At 45.0% G+C, this 19518-nt stretch overlaps 1 protein-coding gene across 2 annotated transcripts in view; it reads left to right on the top strand.

Moving 5' to 3' along the window:
- LOC142804441 (guanine nucleotide exchange factor DBS-like) overlaps nucleotides 1-19518 on the top strand; it is a 314163-nt gene that overhangs the window by 129703 nt on the left and 164942 nt on the right. The gene's annotated exons all lie outside the window — the stretch shown is intronic.

The following is a 19518-nucleotide window of genomic DNA, read 5'->3' as shown; positions in this document are numbered from 1 at the left end:
GAATGCCAGAAATGGACAAAGCGACAGACCTGACGCGATCATAACAATGAAAGGGCGTTAGCTTAACTCAAGCACATTCAGGTGTGACCCGACTGTGCACTTCTTTTTGTCTTTTGTTAGAAGCTGCCATGACGTCAGCACGGGGAAAAACGATAGCATTGAACGAAGTATCAGAAGTCGTATAGGTGGCTGGGGCCGAGAAAATATGAAGTAGATTTTGCCATTGAATTCTGAAATACGCAGGGAGATTAAAAAAAAAAAACTTCCTAGGCTGCAGGAAAATAAGTATGAAGAAATGTTAGATATAGAAGGCCCAAAAAGAAAAAAAAAGAAGGAATAATCAGCTGTATTTCCGCTTCAACATAGTACGTACATGCTTAAACTACGTTACTCACAGACTAGTCTCTCTTAAATTGACTTAATATTTTTATCATAATTTTTTGGAATTCGCCCGACATAAAAAAAGAGGATAGAATAAGTGTGTACGCAGATGCAGACTCTGGGTAGCGCTCGTTTTTTTTTTTCGCTTCAATGCACACGAGTGAAACAAAATGAATGAATCCATGCGGCGCACCCCGAGACTTATAATTTGAAACTTGCAGACAATGCAGAAGTTGAACAAAGAATGGTGTTTCTTAAAGAAAGTGAGAAAAAATAGAGTAACAAAGAAGGCCAAGCTCGCAAGAGGGCGTGATGGTAATTTTAATTCTCCTTTCTTTTTCTTTTTGAGTAGTTGCGAAGACGGAAGAATGCTGGTTGCGGACAATTTGCTTGGAGACATAAACACCACCCCAGGCCTGTTTTTCTTTCTTTTCTCCTTTCCATTTTTTACCGACTATGAGTGCAGGCGAGTCGGGCAACAACACTGCACCGAGAACAATCGGCCCTGGACGCCCAAACATCGACCATCTGTCGACGCCTCTAAAAATGCTGCCGCTGCTGCTGGTGCTGCGGTGGCGGCTTGGGCGTTTGCGCGAAGAGCAAGACTTGCTTCTCTTCTTTTTGTCATCTCTCTCTCTCTTCTCTCTCTTTATCTTTTCTATGTAAAGGCGTCGCCGACGGACGACTTGAAGGCGGGTATAAATTTTTGGGACTATAGTTCCAGAAGGGAGGCACTCGTTTGTCTTGTGAGTGGTTGTGGAAATATATATACCTTCTCTCATTCCGCCTAAGAAGATGGGCGTGATTTTTGTAGAAATGCAGAAAATTATGGGTTACGAAAATGAATTCGTGACGTGTTCAGAACGAATGAATAAAAGGTGGATGGACACATACATACATACATACATACACACATACATACATACATACATACATACATACATACATACATACATACATACATACATACATACATACATACATACATACATACATACATACATACATACATACATACATACATACATACATACATACATACATACATACATACATACATGCATACATACATACTGCGAGCCTAAGGTCAAGGTTTCTAGTTAGGTGGTAGAAAACGTGTAATATGATCGATTAACACTCATCATAAATACAACCGATATGAAGCTATACTACAGTCAATATCAAAGTAGTAGTAGCAATAGTAGAAATTTTATTGTACTAGAGGGAATTAGGAAGAAGGTGGGTGGTTCCCCTAGTCCAGGGCCCCACTGGCTTTTGCGGCTCGTTGGGCCTAATCGAGCAGAGCAACTTGGCTCTCTCGATCCTTCCTCGCAAGACAGACCTCTCACTGCCTCTGAAATTGGGTTTTCCCTAATAAACGCCAATTAATTTCGGGGGGCCTGAGTCTACACGTCCACGTTATGTGGGTAAGAGATGGCCGCTCCAAACACGTAAGTATTATCATTTTACGTTGTAAAGCAAAACGCCGACAATGTCGTGGGGACGCAAATAACAACAGTTACACTTCGAGACGCGCTCACGCACAGTCGCGCTCAATATGAGTTGAAACACGCTGTCTGGGCTTGAAATGGCTCCAGCACAGCAAATTAGCACCTACATAAAAAGATTGGTGAATTAAACTCTCAATCAGTGCTACTTTTTGAACCAATTTAGCCTTTGAGAGTTGCAACCACAGCCAGCATGTTGCAACTCTAATTAGGCGTGACAGTACATACATACATACATACATACATACATACATACATACATACATACATACATACATACATACATACATACAAACATAAATATTAAACGTACATACCTACATTAAAGAAAAAAACAGAAGTGCCAGAAAAAAAGAAAGGCCGAGTGGTGAACCGGGCTTCTATGCAGGCGAGGTGTTACTAGTACCATACTGAATAAACTTTGAAGCTATATGCTCAAAAAGCCGACAAAATTGCTGTCGATCAAGTATCAAGCGGCAAGTATCAAGTTTGTAAGAGACGCTCCCGTCATTTTCTGCAACTTCTGAGTCTTACTGGTGAAAAGATTTTGTCTGGAATTCATGTAACAGCGCGGACGCCTGGAAGGGACTACGTCAGAGTCTAAAGAGCGCTCTTTACGCTCTGTCACAGTCGTCGTGCGTTCCAACTTCTCACACTGTTGCATGCGAGTTGCAATGAACTATCCGTAGCCTAGCAAGCAGCAATTCAGGACAGCGCGTTTGGTATGTGTTATTGCGGTGTTTGCGATGTTTGCAAGGGACGTAAAGTTGCTGCGGTTTACCAGCTTTAAAAATTAATTTTGGCTGCAGTAACAGGTTCGCCAATATTTTTGAGTGATTTGAATAGATATGTGAATCGGAATTTTATATGACACGCAGACATCCAGTCACGAGACCGCCGTGGTGGTGTAGCAGTTACTGAACTAGGCAAGTTACCCGAAGGTCGCAGGTTCGATACCGGCAGAGGTGGTCGCATTTACTTGGAGGCGAAACGCTAAGGTCCGTGTACTGTGCGATGTCAGCGCACGTTAAGGAAAGCCATATCTTCGAAATTTCCGGATCCTCTACGGTGTTTATCATGATCATATCGTACTTTTCGCACGTTATACCCCAGCAATCATTATTATCAAACGCAGTCACAAATTGTCGTACAATCTACCTATGCACCCTTGGACCGAGCCTCCCTTTTCCCTTCTTGCATTCTGCTTCGTGACCTTGGCCCTGTCACTACATTCGCACCTTTATTGTTGCCTATCACAATGCCGACAGCAACACAAACAAGCCAGCAAAATAAAGGGTCTACGACGGCTGGGTGATATGACATTCGTCCTTCAAGGCACGGCTGATAGCTTCGCGTTGCCCGGTGGAGAAATTGTCGGCCGGCAGTAATCACTAACGACATCATGATCTCATTGTCGGAGGGGACTCCGCGAACGGTGATCCAATCAACAGTGCGACCACGCGCCTTTATCTAATCTCGCGATCGCCTGCAATCCCCGTGGGACGGAACCGTGAAAAGAGAGAGAGAGAGACACAGAGAGATGTCCCAACTATTGTATATACGCAGCATCCGAGATGTCGCCCACAAGATTGCCTCCAATTCGCGACAAGGTCATGGTGCATATACTCATCACCTTGTCTTCAGAGGAACAGTGTGCGCACTTTGTTGGTGCTTTTCTGTTGCTTCGGTTTCATGACCCGCTCCTCACGTTCGGTTCGCGGCCTACTTTATATATCGAACGGGGACTGTATTATATACCCGCAGTGGGTCTCTACCCTCGACGGGCAACTAACTCTTCTTTTCACTGGCGCTCATTTTTTTTCTTTTTTTTACGTTCTCACTACTGGTATGCACGCTTCCTCAGCCTTCAAATCCCTTGCGGTGGCTCGTGTGACTACAGCATCTGCTGTAGTTTGGTTCATACGTTTCGCAAGTGACCTCATCCGGTGAGGATGCGCGGGTGCATCCATCCCCTCGTGGGGCCCCCCGCCTTACCCCAGAGGTTTCCGAGGGACCACCGCTCGACCGCCTTTCTCAGCATCCCCTCCACCACGGGCCTTGATCTTCCCAGTTCTATCACATGCGTCTCTTTGTTTATGTGTCTTTTTTGTTTGGTGTTGCACCGTGTATGCTTGAGCAAACCCCTGCAGGCATGTCGATAAAACAGAACCGTGAAAGAGGAAGGAGTTGCGGGAAACCACCAACGAATCCTGGGCACCTAATTTGCTGCCGACTCCCTGGCTCTGACCAGGGAGGGACTGGTTTGTTCCGGACGGGTTGATATTGATAGAGTGATTTGTTTGGTGATGTCGGATATGTTGACGACAATTCTTGTTGCCGCATTTCTCTCCACGTGTGTTGGTCAAATAGCTACGTATACGGAAATGACGTGAAGAAGTGATGAAGTAGGTAGGAAATGCACAGAAAATGGCGAATTCTTGGCGTCTGCTCTCGCTTTACCCGATAAGCACTGTTGTGAAAGAATAGGGGGTGGGGGCGAAGCATGAAAAGATGCTTGTGTACATCGTTGTAACAGGAGAGAAGGTTGCAATATCCGTTAGTGACTCTAGCTTCAGTCGAGTGCAGTGTTTTGAGAAGCTCATTAATTTATTATATCTGCCAATCGCATATACTTACCTTTTATAGTCGTAGCAATTATATAGACACTCTAGGCGCATTTTTGCCGTCGCCGTCACGTTCCGTATGAATTATAAATCAATAACCTTGCCTCACCCAGCGTATGTTTTATCTGGGCGCGAAGGCTCATGAAGGTTGCTAGCAGTAGCGGCTCAAGGAGAGATGAAGTGCACCGGCCAGTAGTTCCGTGCAAAGGAACATGAAGGGGCACCGGTGGAAGCTACGTCGCTCGGCAGCACCTGCAAACTTTGACCGAAAGGGCGCAGTCACGTGCTATCTCGACAACACTAGGTGGCTCCTACCATCGTATGCACTCGGATAAACAGGGTACTTCAAGAAGTGTGTCCACTATTATTGAAAAATTACAGATAGGAGGTTTCTCCGTCCTGTCTGCGGCGTTTCTTTGACGGTGACAGAAGGCATCTTCAGATGTGTACAAACACAAATCACGGCAGTAATTATAAAAGTTAACACGATTGAAGTTTTCACCAGTGGAAATAAGCGGTCTAGTCAAATCTGCGATTTCAAGTCCTTTTGACCGGCTTGGCGTTCTTCGCGTGGGATTCCAATTTGTTGCTATATAGTGCATTCATTGCTTCGTCCTTGCGGCGAAACTGCGTTTTTTTTTTAATATTCACACCACACTGCATGATCTTGTTTTCCAGCAACAAATAAGGTATGCAGGCGCATGATAATTGTGAAAGTTGGTCCTGCGCAACTTTTTCTTTAACTGTAAATTGTAAGTGAGAGCGTAAAATGAACAACTGCTTTTAAAACATGCTATGGCCGAAGAAAAAAAAAAACACCGATAAGAACAAAACAAGACCGTACCACTTACGTCCTTTCAGGAAGTTTGAATGGAGGAGTTCTCGATCCAAATCGCCGAGGGCTGAAGCCCTATTTCAGGACGCCTTGACCTAAGTTATTGGCGAGGGTCCGCTGGTATAGAGCGTATTGATCGATTTCCATACAGCTTGCTTGCCGAGCTGCGAGCTTTCGCAGTGTTCCCGCAGACGGAAACAGGTGTGATTTTACCGGCGAGTACGAAACAGCTGTTCCCACGAAATGCCAAGCACGGGTAAAAGTGGTAACAAGTGAAGCCTCTTTAGAGAGAGGGAGAAAAAAGTGACGCTACCGCAACGCAAAGCGGTGGGTGACGAAACAGCCACCGGAATTGACGGCTTTCAGGCAACGTAAAGGAGTATTGATTTAAGCGACGCAGAAGGGGAACAACAAAGCTAAAAAGAAATTGGTCTCAAAATGGTCGATAATTATTTTCAGGTTTCCCTTGTGACACAGAAGAAACGTCTTCGATTCTGGAAAAAAATAAAGAAAAATACAACCCGCTTTACTGCACTCAAGAAAGTTCGACGTGTGCTTCCGAGACTTGAGAAAGGAGCCCTTTTGATAGAAAGAATACAAATAAATGAAGGCTGAGTTCCCACAGAAAGCAACGAAGGCACTCAATAGTGGACGAATGTGTCATTTTCAATAGGCACATTTAGATGGATATATGTTTCGGGGTAATGACACAGGTTTTAGAAAGCTTTTCCTTCATATGAAATATCTTTTTCTTCCAACAAGGAAGCGAGTGTTTGTCGTGGCCGTGATGTTTCACATAAGTTCCAAGTCCGATAATATTGTATCACACATCCTACAATGAAGTTGTTACCAACCACAAGTCGTACACTGGCGGCGCAAACCCGACAGGGCGATGATGCGCACATAAGGATGGCGGCACGTTTACGTGGTCAGCACCAGCACTGCGGACAACTTGAGGCAAACTAGCGTGTCAACTAGCCCCGTCATTTTAGACGCGCCAGCTCTGCGTACGGTTCAGCACGTATACGTGGCCCTCCGGGGAGTTTAATCGGACGTGCGGCTTGGAGTGTTTAGCAGCTGAATGCCGTAACTGTCATGGACCACCCACGAACCATTGTATTCAGCCGAACGTGTGTGTATATAGGTTCATACGTTCTGCTGCCGGCGCGCATCCCACAGTAGATTCAATATTTTTCGGCACATTCTCCACGCGGCAAATTCAACATCTCTTGCACGCCGACATGGCCACTCTACGCAATTTAATAAAGTCGAGTTATGACTCACAGAAGGACCTCGCAATTTACGGTAGTCAAAATGGCCTGTTCCGAGTGGTTTACGAGAGGTTGCCTGACGTGTGCGAAGGCGTGACATGAAACTGCTGCTCAATGTTCACCCCCCTCATCGACTTCTTACCTCGTCCCCAACAGCGGCAAAAAGTTGTCTCTTTCTTAATAATATTACATTCATTAATTTTCTAGTTACTTTGGTGTGACCAGCACCGAGCGACACTCTTTGTTTTCACACGAAACAATGCGAACGAGCGAGATACAGCGTTTTGCACCGCCGTAAGTGTGAAACTGCGATACCGTGCACACTGCGCGTAACCGCACGAAAATATGTGAACTAGCGAAATACCAGCCTCGTCTAGCGCCGGCGCGATTTGTCTGAAAACCCCGATAAAATCGAAATCGTGCATAACAAGTATGCAATGAGTCCACGGGTTTTGTATAATAGAGGGAGCATGATGGTAAGTTATAAATTAATATTTGAGTGATGTAGTTCTTATAAAATTAGTTTAAAGAGAACTTAAGTCTCAGAAACTCATGCAATGGGGAGCTCTTTGCGCCACTTGACTGATCAGATCTCGGTCACGTGCTTTTTTACACGGGGCTTCAGCTGTGCGAGAAACACGAACGCCGAAGGCGTATGCGAAAGGTGAAGAACCCAGTGCGAGTGCCACTTCTATAGTCTCGCACTCTAGATCAGTTTAGGCTCCTCCACCCATGAAAACGTGGGTAAGGCAAGTGAACACATTAACGATGCATCCAACTCACGCTACTCTTGCTTTAGCGCCAGGGGCGTTCTTCTTCCATTATACAATTAAAAGCCGAGATTTGTGAAAGAAGGCGGCTTCTTCTCGAACGCGCCACGCTGTCATGGCGCAAGAAGGATGCCAGCTACGTCGACAAGAAAAAAGAAACGAAATAAACTTAAAGAGATGGGCCGGCACGTTCAGGCAGGGGCGACGGCTCCATCCCGCCGCAAGGCTGTCGTGTTTAGGGTCCCGCGGGAATGGCAGCCGGCGTCAGGCTTTTGTCCTTCCCGCAACCACTGCTCTTAGCGTCCGTACTGCGTCGGACCGTCCACCAATCGCAGCGAATTTCGCAGCGCCATTCGACCCTCGCTTTCTTCTTCATATTTTTCTGTGAAGTTGCACAAGCGGGGGAGCTTTTTGCGCAACAGTTCGCAGAGGACAGGAAAAAAAAAAAGTTCTAGAAGACTTCCATTGCGAGTACACGTAGGCGCACTCGACCACACTTAAGAACTTTCTTATTCCAATACATTTGTTACAAAGCGCACGAAAAAGGCTTATAGGCAAGCAATAATGTCACGTCCTCCTTCGTATATGCATGAAAAAAAAAGCGTGAACGTGTAAACATGAGTGCTTAAGCTGCGTAAGGTGATTTCTTGCGCATTGCACGGAATGCACCATGATCCACTGGAGCATGCTTGTTCGTCGAAAGATTGCCTGGACTGGTTCCTGCTTATGGTAGGTAAAGTAAATGATGCCCGCTGCTAGAAGGGGGACGAATCCGACGTTTTCGGTCCATCTGCGCGCACTTGCAGAGTCTCATTCCGTCCTGAATGCATCCACATATACCATCGTTGGAGTAATTGACTGCATCGTAGATAGTGGCGAATATTAACTTTGTAGTTGTGTGATGTGCTGATGTTTCACGGGTATTCATAGGGATTTTTAGCGCAATATAACACCACACACATAGACAAGACTTAAAGGGGCCCTGCAACACTTTTTGAGCATTGTCAAAAAAACGCTGCCGATCGGTAATAGAGGCTCCCGAGAACTCGCGAGCCGAATATTATAGCGCTGCACGTGGCCTGTAATTCAAAATGAATTATCAGTCAGCCAAAAACTGCTTTCTCTGCACTCGACAAATGACGGAAGACACTCAAAAATCACTCAAAGAAAGCCATCCATCAGCCGTTGGCTGATTTGAACCTGACGCGCTTGGTCGTTACAGAGATCGCCATATCAGGCCACGACTTGTCCACACGTGTGCGCGCGATGACACTCAAAAAGCCGCGTATTTGAAGAAAGAAAGCGTTCAAGGTCACGAGGCGCGCGTGACGTATTTTCTTTGTCCCTGCCATCTTTTCCTGCTTAGCTTCCAGTGCTTTCATCAGGACGAGGAAAGAGAGAATGCCATTGCAGAATGCGAGAAATCTTCGTAACTCTACTCGCTGAGGACGAATTCTTAAAAAAAAAAAAAAAACTTTTGTGGCGATGAATTTGTGAGGTAATAAGCTCTTCCAGTGAATTCATTCCATGGTTACTTGAAAAAAAGTGTTTCAGGTCTCTTTTAAAGATCCGTTTCGCTCTAAAAAACGCTATGAATTCGCACCAACTAGCCCGCCAACGCATTAGGCTCACGTGCATTACACACATAATAAACCAAAATCGGCTTCGCTCGTGCTGGTCCTTGACGCGAAAGTGCGTACACTGAAATAGCGCATGACTGCGTAATGTTGCCCTGCAAGATTCGAGTGAATAAAATGATTGCCACAACTGGCATGAATGCCGCTGCGTGTTCATGAACGTCTGTTGGGGAGTCGGGGAAAGTTTGGTCGACGTACAGTGGGCATCGATGTGTTAGACGCATCTGTTATGCGATTGGAATCTCCACTACACGTTATTCTTTGTCTAGATAGATGAAAGATACACAATTCGGCTGTCACCGAAACGTAAGACTGTTCCCACTGATGTACCGGGACGACCAATCAATCAATCAATCAATCAATCAATCAATCAATCAATCAATCAATCAATCAATCAATCAATCAATCAATCAATCAATCAATCAATCGATCGATCAATCAATCGATCAATCAATCAACAAACCAGCCAAACAATCAATAAATCAATCAGTCAATCAGTGAATCAATTAATCAAACAAGCAATCAATCGTTCTTTATCTTACTTTCACCCAAAATTTAGGAGGCGGCACTGGAATGAGCTAAGGTACTGCTTAACGAAAGCATTGCCCCCCGTGGTTCGTAAAGGAGGAAACAAGAATTCAAATAAAAGAAAAGAGAAATCAAGAAAAAAAGTATCGGTTTCGGCGCAAGGCCGAAGCAATGAATGCGACAGCAACACGTCAGACTGTTATACGAAGTTCGGCTTGGATATTTAAGAACTACATGCAAAGTAGAGATCCAGAGTCCCGGGTCATTATCACCGACTCCAGGGGTGTCTGCCGCAATATTCTGCAAGGGTATATTCCATGCCGTGCCTTCAAAGTTCACCACGCTTGCGAGTACACGGTATATGCGGCCCGTAGTACCATCGTGTGGGCTCCGGCTCACGCGGGTCTTGAGGGAAATGAGGCAGCCGACGCTGCCGCCCGCGTGCTTATAATACTCACCGGGCATCGCCTGATCCGCAGCCAGCCCCGGAACCCGATTTCAATCCGACTATCGCCTTTAGAGAAACCACCTCTCTTTATCAATGCTCTAATAGTCTGTATCCCCCCTCTGTAAAGGCCTCACTAGGGTAGAGGAGCGCTGTCTTACCCGCCTCTTTACCGATATACTGTACTATGCCCGGCAGCACTGAAGCATTTCAATTCGGCCTTCTCGGGCACGGGCCCGCATGGTGCGGAGAAGTCCTGTGACACCTATCACATGATGTGGGCATGTCCTTCAAACCCCACCTACCCAACCACTCCACCCCACACGAGATGACTGGGAAGCTGTCCTGCTCAGCTGCTCTGACCTCCGAGCCCAACAGGCATTGGTGGCCCGAGCCGCCGCGGCAGCTGCAGGGATGCCGGACTAGGGATTCCTCCTAGTGTTGGTGAAAGGCGATCCCTTAAGACTAGCATTATCCACACCTCTCACTGTAAATATATTAATAAATATTTTTCGCCACACGTTATTCCTGGATCATGGCAGTTGTGTACAACACACTGTGGCATCACAAAGAGAGAGAGAGAGAGATTGTGGTTATATCAGAAGAAAAGAAAAGAAAGGTGCTGACCCGTAACTGTCTCTCCTTACGAGGACACCTCAACAGGTCAGCAGAGGAATGGGATATGGGGAATAAAAGATATAGAGAGAAGGAATAAAAAGAATAGAAGGAAAATAGATGGATAAGAAGCCGCCAGCCAAGGAGAGGAAAAAAGAAGGAGATAGGAAAGTGGAGATCCGGTCGAAGCAGTCCAAGGGCGGGGTGCCACAATGCGAGAGCTGCACGGCATCAGGAGACCGCGGAGGGCGAACCAGTCGGCGGGAGCTACGCTGAAGTCGGAGATCGCGAGGGCACAACCGTCCAGCTTGAAATCCTTCGAGCGAATCGCATCACAAAGGCCGAACTACATACAGCGTTTTCACCGGCGTTTGTCCGGCGTTTCTTTTCTCGGTGGGAGTCGGCGTCGATGATAGCGGTGATGGTAGCGAAAAAGTACAGTTCCAATGCACTTCACGAAAATACCCACTTCAGATTGTCCCAGATATTGCTGTGCGGGAGTCGACGCAGTAGAAGCAGCATGATGGTGGGAGAAGCTTGCCCGCTTGCTCCTTGATATATGGCTCCCACCAACCCCGGGGGATCGGCCATGAAACCGGTGATTAATATGAGAAAATTTTCAGTTACTCTCAATAGGCGTAAAAGAAACACTCTTGAACAAAAGGAATGGTTGTTTTAAGTCCATTGACGGTAAGCCAGTGGTTAATAGTGTAAATGGTAAAGAGCTATACATAGCATGAGCGCCATGGCCTAGATAAGTAATGCAGCACGCTGAGGAACGACGCGTCACTGGTTCGAAGCCCAGGAAGGATGCCTTGCAGTTTTTAACGCGTGAATGTTAAAGAGCTTGTTTCCGGTGCCATTGGTTGTGAGCGAACTAACACCATCTTTGCGTGGCAGAGAAATGGAGCAAGATCAAAAAAAAAAAAATAAATGATGAAATATAAGAGGGGGGATCGAATCCAGGCCATTTGCGCGGGCAAGCAGGTGTTCTACCACAAAGCCACACTCGTGCATGCCGTCAAAATTTCTGTGCTTGGAAATGCTGTGAAAGTAACTTTCATGCTTTAGGAACACATGCGTCGTGTATACATGCTTCACAGTGCAACATCAAATATTACCTAATAGTGCGTGGTACTAAGCGTACATTGCCATCGAGCGTCAGAATATGGGGTTAACATAATAACTTCATGATTTACAGCCGGTCGCCCACTACAAAAGGCACACACGCTATTGCACCCTGGAGGCCACGTAGTGGGTGGATAGCAAGTTAGGAAAAGATTTTATAGACTAAGTGTTTGAAGTACGTAATGGGAACAGAATATCGCATCGCGTTCAACTCCTAAAGGTGAACTTGAGAATCCCGCAGTTTTTTTTCTTCTAGAGTATTTTTCTTTGTGCCTTATAATCATCATCATCATCATCATCATCATTAATATGCCCCCCACAGGTCACAGGCCTGTGTCATGTTTGCCCGAGCCAAAGATTCGGCGTAACCCTGTACGGTACAGCTGCGAGCGAGTGCCCGACACATCAGGCAAGCGGAAGCGTCGTTAATCAGGCACCCGAGAAATCGGCCGCAGATGGAACTGGCCCGAGACGGGTCCCGGCGCGCGGACGTATCGAGAGGCAGAGGAAGGATCCGCCGGCGAAACCAGACGGGAGGACGTCGTATCTCTATTGAAAAGCCGCTTCTATCTGCTTTCGCGATTATAGAGACTACGCGTACACGCCGAAGCCAGTCGGCAGCGGTTTCTCTTCCTCCCGCAAACGCCTATATATAGACTCCAACGGATCGGAAAAAGGCCGCTCCTCACTTGATCTATGCGCACGCCCGACTGCGCCGAGGAAGCTCGCAGTTGAGGTCTGCCATTGTCACCGACGCCTCGCTTTCGGACTCGGCCGGAGCCCAGGGAGGCGCTGAAAGGCACTGCTCATCGCGCCTGATCTGGCACCTGATAGAGTTACTCCCCCGGAAGACGAGAGAAAAACGGAGCAGCAGCCAGAGAAACTTAGTAAGTCCCCGAGAGAAAGGCAGAGGTAGAAGAAGAGGAAACGAATCTGACCGTTCGTTTCTGAGCTGCTGATTCGTTTTTGCGCATCACGCACGCGCTCTCCATTGTACTGCCTCTGGTGCCTTCTCTCTGTTGCCGGTCGTGGCTCGGGAGGGGAGAACGGCGAAAGACAACTTGCTTTTGCGACGCGTGTGAATGGCCAGAGCTTGGCACCGATAAGAAAAAAGAGAAAAACAAACAAACAAAACAGCAAACAAAGAAATGAAAGATAATACAACGTCCTTCTTGGTAAGAAAGATGTGGCGGTGTGGTCCTTTTTTGTGGAGCGCGCCCCTATCTTTACGGGTGGGTGAGAGAGAGTCAGTCTGTTGGCTTTCCGAGTCATTGGGGAGCTGTTTCGTTTCAGCTATGAGTTGGGTATTTGCCGGTGAGATGGCGAGATTCCATGACACTCAAGAGTTATATATATATATATATATATATATATATATATATATATATATATATATATATATATATATATATATATATATATATATATATATATATATATATATATATATATATATATATATATATATATATATATATATATATATATATATATATATATATATATATATATATATATATATATATATATATATATATATATATATATATATATATTACTCTGCCTGAACGTGCCTCATCGTCTAGTAGGTTGCATCCCTTCGTGCCAAGTGCGCTAGCTTCTTATGTGTCACGATGGGATGTCTTACTGTCACAATTATCATCGACCAGTAGCATTTGAGGGTTGCTTTCCTTTTTCTTCGTCAGTGAGTCAATGGCGTCTTGACATTCGCGTTCTGCATGACACGCGTTCCCGGTCATGTTTATTTATAGTTTTGCGCGCCTTTATTTTCGGATCAGGCGCAGAATCGTGGGACTCGCTCAAGGTACAGTGGCGTCTACACTGCTCCGTTGAAAGGCGTGCTTTGAGACGGTGTCTATTGGAAGAACTTACAGACACTGCCAGAAAGCTGCGCATTGCTCTTCGGGTCGGTCAACTGACTCCTCTGTTGCTCGCATTGCAGTGAGAACTGCGCGAACGTTTCCAGCGCTTTGTTTCAGCATCGTCGTTGCTGGCGGCCGCTTGGTGCTGCAGACGTAATCCATGTGCTCACCCTGAAGTTCACCGCTTCGCGAGAAGTGCACTTTTCAGAAAGTCGAGTTCGTTAATTATCTAAGCTGCTAGGGTCCTTCCCATGGCGTCACCACCTGCGCTTGACCTATCACTCTTTCCTAACTCATTTCGAAAACATGGCTCGTACAATTATGTCAACGCCTTATAGTAAAGCCGATACATTCGCAGTTCTTAGTGGCCTGCCTCAGGTTATACCAGAGGCAGCTGCACAACTTTGTGCAAGTTCATCAGCTGATTAGGTGATGGAGGCATTGTCTTCTATGAAACGTGGTTCGGCTGCCGGGCCGGGTTTTATGCACCCTTCTAAGATGACATTGGTGTCATCCTCACCTCTGTTATTTTCTGCTGCTTCGAGAACTTATACTTCCCGGTTAGCTTTCACGATGGTCGTATCGTGTTAATCCCTCAACGTGACCGATCATCAGTTTGCCCAAAGGAGTGGAAGCCAATCGCGCTTTTCAACGTTAATTACAAAATATTTGCAGCAGCTGTCATTCGGCGCTTGAAAAGTATTAAGCCTTCTATAATAGAACGCCAAGCGTGTTCAATCCCTGGAAGAGATATTCATAGTATATCCTCTGTTACGCGTGACATCATTGCGTACATGATAGCGAGATCTGCACGTGGGCTCTTGGTTTCACTTGATCGAAGAAAAAGCTTTCGATTGTCTTGAGCACAGCTACATATCCTGTGTAATTTGGCTTCTCGCAAAGCTTCATTGACCTTCCCAAAAACACATACACAAATATACATACCACGTTATTTATGGATGGTTATGAAAGTGCCCCATTTCCTGGTACTCACTGAGTTCGCCAAGGGTGTGCTCTATATCTTCTGTTCTTTTTGTGCTTACCCACGAGCTATTCCTACGCTTTCTATAACAATCTCTGCATCCGAGGCCTTCCACTACTTGGAAGTGGTTTTCTGAAGGTGACAGCTTTCGCCGATAACATCCTATTGTACTTGAAGAACGAGGACAGTCTATCACGTAGCCTTGCCGAGTATGAAACAGTTTCTGGCGCAGCGTTACATTTGTCGAAATGCGGATATTTTTTTTTGTTCGCTAGATACATGCCTAAGTCCAATTTTCCGTATTCAGAAAAGTAATTCCATTCGCATTTTGGGGCGGGATTATACCTGTGATGGCATATCAACCCCTGTGTGGGTTTCACTACTCGAATATGTAAAACGTCATGTCCGGGAAGTGCAAGAGTATACAATTTACCACTATTCGATAGAAAGTACTTGGCACAGACTATTTTGCGGTCGAGCATGCTACGTTTCCCATGTTGTACAGCCACCATTGCGGATAACTCGGTCACTTTAATACCTTCTTAGCTAAATTTTTTTTGGTCGGGTGGAACGAAACTAGTGTGCCGTGATGCGCTTGGGCAACCACGCATCAGTGGTGGATTCGCGTTCCGATCCGTGTCTGTTCACTGCCGGCTGGTTGCTCTGCGATTCCTACTTCGCTTGTTTCATGGTCAACAGTGCCCAGCGCGTGATTTTGCCTGCTACTTCTTAGGCAGCGAGATACGCTATTTGTCGCCGCACGACTTCATGCCTCGCCGCAAATTCTTAACGTACCTGTTTTTTTTTTTACTTCGCGACTGTAGCGTTTTATCGCCATGCACAGCAAGTTTGTCCTGATGTCGACATACTGGAAAGCCGTGTCGTATAATTGACGGTGGCCCTGCTGCTCCCTCCGGCCCCACCAGCCTCTCTAGAGCGTTCTAGGAATGTCTTGTGGAGCGCTATAACGGCGTCCTTTCTGCCTGGTCATCTCTGTGACTTCATGTGGCGTGTATGATGGAGAGTGCTCCCAACACGAGACAGACTGCAATGGTGAGACATGGTGCCATATTCCACTTGCCCTAATTGCTCATTACAAGAATCAAAGCAACATGTGCTACAGGAATGCTTAATTTCAAAGGTAATTTCGACAGCCGTAAACACTGGTTTCGGTAGAGTATAGGACCGAATCGTTTTGTCACGCCGTGTCGTTGCTCGTGTAGTCGGATCGCTCGCCTTCTGATATCTGCGGGGGCTTTTTGTTTGTGGCGTAACAGGTGTATGGCTGTTGCAGCGGCTCACCGTCGCCGTGCTTTGTTTCCAAGTTTCGAACGATTATGCACTAAACTTTTGTCTGTCTTGTCGGAGAAATAGTTCTTCCTTAGGGAAGAGGAATTCCTACGGCACTTGTCCTGTCGTTTTCTGTCGGTGATCTACCAACGTGTGTGGTTTGTTTTAGGGGCGAAGCTCCTTTAGCGGCACTCGTTCGTCTCCTGTAGTATGTAACAAGTATTACATTTTGACCTCCAAGGTGGTGCCGGTGAGAGACTTCTTCTGTGCGTTGTTGAACAATAAAAAATAGTGCTCAATGTACATGTCAATGGCTGCTAATGGGGAATGAGACAGGAGCATTCGGCTTTTAGTTAACGCGCAGGCTGCGATCACCATTAGCAGCCATTGGCATGTACATCTGACAAGAAAGGGTTGCTACGTTATACTCGCTGGGTGTAACCTCCTTAGCGTTAGAAAGGTTTAGCGAGCGTTTAGCCACAGTGCCATGAATACAATGAACTTGTATATACCATGAATGAACTCGAGGTGGTTAAAAATGGGAAGTAGATACGAAGCGCAAGCCGTAAGAAAGTAAAAGCCGAATTCTCCGCCTCTCATTTCCCATTAGCAGCCATTGGCATGTACATTGAGCACTATCTGACTGAAAAAGTTTGATACGTCATACTCGCTGGGCGTAACCTCCTTGGTTTTCGAAAGGTTTAGCGAGCGTTCGGCCGCAGTGCCATGAATACAATGAACTTGTATATACCATGAACTCGAGGTGGTTAAAGGTGGGAAGTGGACCCGAAGCGCAAGCCGTAAGAAAGTGTGCGTGTGACACTTCTCGTTTAGTCCTTGGAATGTCCGCTGGATGGCGGTGCTTCTATATGAGGAATATATGATGAAAAGATGCGAGATGATGGTACTTGGAGTGTTGAATAGATGGACGAACGGACACATAGACAGATGCATGGATGGACGCATGGACGTACGCAGGGACGGACGCATGAACAGACGCACGCACGGACGGGCTGATGGACGCATGGACGCTCACACTGACGAACGCATGGACGGATGAATTCTTCGCCCCACTCTTCATCATTCACTCCGCGGATATGCTGCCTTTTTTTTTTTTTCATCTGGCCTGGTTCTTGTAGCCAGGTCACCATATAGAAGATGTCGCATGCATATAATATGTATGTATTTACATTTTCCCCTATGTGTATGTCCTTATCCGATGGTGTTCTCGTATATAAAAATTGCATGCCATCAGATTGCAGTTATGTAAATAGCCTCCATCCTAACATCTGATATATATATATATATATAAATATATATATATATATATATATATATATATATATATATATATATATATATATATATATATATATATATATATATATATATATATATATATATATATATATATATATATATATATATATATAGTTTCATGCCCTTGAAGTTATGAAGTGTATATATATCGACGTGTAAATTGCATAACATGTAACGCGTAAATCATGATAAGTTCGTGTGTTAGTCCGTACTACCACATGTTTCGAACATCCCGAAGACTTGGACATTTTTTTAATGATAATGTTCCCTGTACATTGTGTTTAGTCGTTGTATTTGCGTTCTTTACTGTCCATGCTGTATATACAGCATGTCCAATTGTCCCTTACGTACTACGTCGATATAAACGGTTTCTAAGCACATGTCCTTCTTTTGCTTGCTTATTCATAGGCAGTACCATGCATTGCATCGCTGAAACGTTAGGACGGGCTGCTCATACATCTTCCTTTATGGTATTTATAACGTCCAAAGCATCACAGACATGGCATTTGTCAACATATTCTTCTTTCCGTCTATTTAACCTATCCAGTTTGGTCATGCAATAAAATACGTCACAAATAACCATGCCGACACTTTTTTTTTCATCTAAAGTGCCTACTTCATCGCCTCCATCTTGCGATCTTTTTTACGACAGTCATTTCAAAGCATTTTTATATATAAAAAAAGACGTCGCCCGTAAAAGAAGCGGCCCACATGAAAAGCAGCGTATATCATCGTCCGCGCCTCGTGGAAACAGGCGGCCTCAAATCACCCCGCAAACTGGCGGTGAAGTAATACTTTTTTGCAGACTAGTTGGTTCATACTTGAAAAAATTGAATCACTGCACAAACTTGAAGAAAAAAAAAACAAGAGAGACAGGAAAGAACGCAGATATTGGCAAAGTGATACTTTGCCAATATCTCCTTTATGTCGTTTATTTTTCTTTTTGACGGGACAGAAAATGACCGTATTCGTAGGCACTGCACCTAGCCACACCTCACTGGCTCCGCCAATGTCCTCGCCGAGTTCTGTTAGGAAACCTGTGAGAGCCTAATTCTCAGTTATGTGGGTGACATGACTTCAGGCCATCTCCCATTCTGTTTTTTTTTTTCAATATTTTTTACCTGAGAGAGCATAGCTTAGGATACGTCTTCACGGTTTGTGAACAGTGAACTGCTAGTGATTGCATTATGGCCTGCACCATTTACTCGCACACCCAGATACCATTCAGATACATTCAGTTAACATTCATTAGCATTATACACAACATTTTTTATACTAATGATTTTTGGCTAATGTTGACTAGTAATTTTCTAAATGTTGGCCACTGTGTGCTTATGTCGGCTAAGAACTGTTTGGATAATGTATGCGATATGTTGTTACTACAGCAACATCGTCTCCTTTCTTCTTCAGTGCAATGATGTATATACAGAGTCAACATCCAGAGTTGGTTCAGTGGTACTGGTTAGCACAACCTACAATATTTAATTGAATAGATAGTTATGCGTGAAAGACAATGGAAGCTTCGCGTTCCCCAGTATAAAATGAATGGTAAAAAGTTTTTAGACCGTGCTGTGGAATGGCGGGCTGTGAACTTTTCAACACCTCTGTCCATATCGAGTTTGGGCAGGCTATAGAGTTGCCAGCTCCACACAAAATGAGTGGTTTCGCGCTTCTTGTTTCGCCGAGTTGCTCGTAAAACCTTCCAGGCGCTTGTCGTGCCTTTTGGGCTGATTTGGTATTTTACCAGTCAATACAGTTATTGTTGTGATCATCACGCTGACAGATGTGTAGTTAAGTGCGGAAGTCAGACATAAGTTGGGGGACTAAATTAGTAACGGTTATCGTGCACTGGCGAACGTGCATTAATTCGAGTGGTGAGTTTAACGTTATAAAGTAAACACGTACTTTCGTTCATAGCATGGGTGGTATGAATAACTAAACGGATTTTTTTTCAGCTCCCCTTCGTGATTGAGTGACATATTTTATTAAGATTAAAATATTTTCAAGCATTGAAAACACGATTAATATTCACTTCTATTGGATTCCTTCGCGAAAGTTGCACAGCTTTTCTTTTTGCTTCTTTTGTGATTATTATTAGCTTGTTATCCCGCTAGCATCTCGTAACACTGGCTGGATAAAAAACAAACAAACAAACAAACAGACAAACAAAGTAATAAACAAAACAACAAAAAACAAGCAAAGGAACGAACAAACGATATTAAATACAAGTAAAAGTCAAATATCGCGCCCTCATTGTTGAAATGTATGTAACGAGAAAATGCTTCAACTTCAGCAGCGCTG

The sequence above is a fragment of the Rhipicephalus microplus genome, chromosome 1, assembly GCF_043290135.1.
Source record: "Rhipicephalus microplus isolate Deutch F79 chromosome 1, USDA_Rmic, whole genome shotgun sequence".
Classification (NCBI taxonomy): Eukaryota; Metazoa; Arthropoda; class Arachnida; order Ixodida; family Ixodidae; genus Rhipicephalus; species Rhipicephalus microplus.
Note: the sequence above shows the minus strand (reverse complement) of the source record. Positions and strands in the feature narration are given on the sequence as shown.